Source organism: Danio rerio, chromosome 15, assembly GCF_052040795.2.
Source record: "Danio rerio strain M-AB ecotype USA chromosome 15, GRCz13ab, whole genome shotgun sequence".
NCBI lineage: Eukaryota > Metazoa > Chordata > Actinopteri > Cypriniformes > Danionidae > Danio > Danio rerio.
Window position 1 is genome coordinate 7,484,447 of NC_141035.1, and position 2,189 is coordinate 7,486,635.

General features: G+C 37.3%; 1 long non-coding RNA gene across 1 annotated transcript; it reads left to right on the forward strand.

Annotated features, from left to right (window-relative positions):
- Positions 1 to 942: 942 nt before the first annotated feature.
- Positions 943 to 1,543, forward strand: LOC147833578 (uncharacterized). Its single transcript, XR_015509000.1, has 2 exons — positions 943 to 1,132; positions 1,317 to 1,543. It is a non-coding gene; the product is annotated as an uncharacterized LOC147833578 (long non-coding RNA).
- The last annotated feature ends 646 nt before the right edge of the window (positions 1,544 to 2,189 follow it).

Below are 2,189 nucleotides of genomic sequence, written 5' to 3' on the forward strand. Positions count from 1 at the left end.
TGGTAAACCATCAAATGTACAAAACAAAAACCATGTGATGATTGTGTAGTACTTTGTTGTTTTTTTGGGATGTTTTACCACAGGATTCTGTGTTGTACAGTATGTAATACTCCTGCGGTATTCTTGTGGTAGTGTGTGGTATCACTTAAACATTTCTGTGGCACCACAGGATTCTGTTGCTTAGTATGTAATACTCCTGTAGTTTTCTAGATATATTAGATGTATATAAGTTCCTATTTAAATAGGGTATATGCCGAGCTAGTGCTGTTTCCATGCTGATACACTTCCGGTGACCTGTTATTGTGAACTTTTTTTTCCATTTTATACGGTTCCTTATACAGCATCGATGTTGTAATGTCATTAACATACATTCATTTAAATAAACTTTTGCATTTATTTAGTTGCTCAAGCGTAAAACGAGACAAAAAGCTGTTTACTCGCACGCGCTCGTCAGAATCTGCAGGCTAACGCAGAAGCTCCATTGAATATACTGGGGTAAAATATATTGCTCATATTATGAGGATATGGCGGGGGAAATGTAATTTAATGCAGTGCTTCTTGTACAATCTGAGACCCACTTTAAATCGGATATCACTCAGCTTGTGGAGATCGCTGATTTTGAAAGAAAACAGACCTTAAACGCACCGGATTTTGCATTGGCATTCAATTCGCCGGAAACGCTTAATTTACACCATGGATGCTGTAAAAGGAACCGTATAAAGTATCTCAGAATATTACACAGCACCAAAAAATGTAAAAATATATATTAAATATATTTTTGTCCACAGCAGACGGCTACTCGCCCTGACGCAGATTCCCTGGTCTCTGTGGTCCAATCAGGTGAGCCCTCCTCAGCGCTCGCCATGACAGCGAGACAACAGTGACGTGCCTTGTAAAAATTTGCATATGCATTCCTATAAAGCTCGTGTGCTCTGTCAGCGAGGCGGCCTTTGAGCCCTAGGCAGGGAGAACACAACCCCCGAGGACCCTCGGGGAAACACGGGCGGCCGGTAGTGGGGCCTCGCTGCGAGGGTTATGGTGGGTGGGAGTAGCGAGGCCCACTCATCTTCTATTTTAAACTATAGTTTCAAACTTTAGTTTACTATAGTTTGAAATAGAAACCATGGTAACTGTTATGATTAAACCTTTAGCAAAGAGCTTAGAATGACCAAGAGCAACAGACCCGGATTCCGCCAGTTTCAAGTGATAGCGATCGCTCGTCATTGCTGTCGCGATGGAAAGCAGCTGCTTTTTATTTATTTATTTTATTCAAAAAGCGCGTTATTGTTTCCCAAATTGTAGAGTGTCGCCTCTAGGTCATTCTATGCTCTTTGCTCCATGTCTGACTGTTGTAATGTTTTGCTTTGTTTTTCAGCTCAGTTGTTGAGCAAAGAAGGACTATTGAAGACAACAGTTGAAGACAACCGCGGGTTATATTCACGAGCGCGCGCATTATAATGTTTCCGGGCTGTTTTCTGAAAGTGTGTCTTGTTTAGATAAGTTTGCATGTCAAACTAAATAAACTATACTCTTTCTAAACACCTGTCTCGTGTTTTATTTGTCCTCTACAGCAATGCACTGTCATATAGGTCTGTTGAATGCATTTGTATGCAACATGGTTTGACAATACAGAAGTCTAACAAATAAATAGTTGTTATAAATGTACTTTCATTAGTCAACATTTGGTGTTATGGTTGTTTCATAACTATATTTATTATTATTCTGTATGTTTAAAACCAGCAAATTATACTATATATTTAACATGTCACATATACTTACTGTTATTTTAAAATTTGCCAAATAAAATGTCCTAAGACAAGAATGGGTGTTATTTTCGTTTTATGTCAACCTACTGTAGGTTTTAGGTTGACTGCAGCAGGTATAGGTATTATACACACATACACACACACACACACACACACACACACAAAGTGCTGCGGTGAAATGTGTTACTCTCTCCTCAATGCTGACCATGCAAAAAAAAAAATATATATATATATATTTTAAATGTTAAAGTTTAAAATAATTAAATCTCAATTCTCAATAAAAAGTTACAAATAATTATATAAACAAAAATAAAGTCGGCAACACCGAAAAACCAAAGAATCCAATATTTTATACTTAAAAAATCTCATGACAACAAACTTTTCTATTGTTTCTAATATAAATTCATAGGTGGAAACACAGCT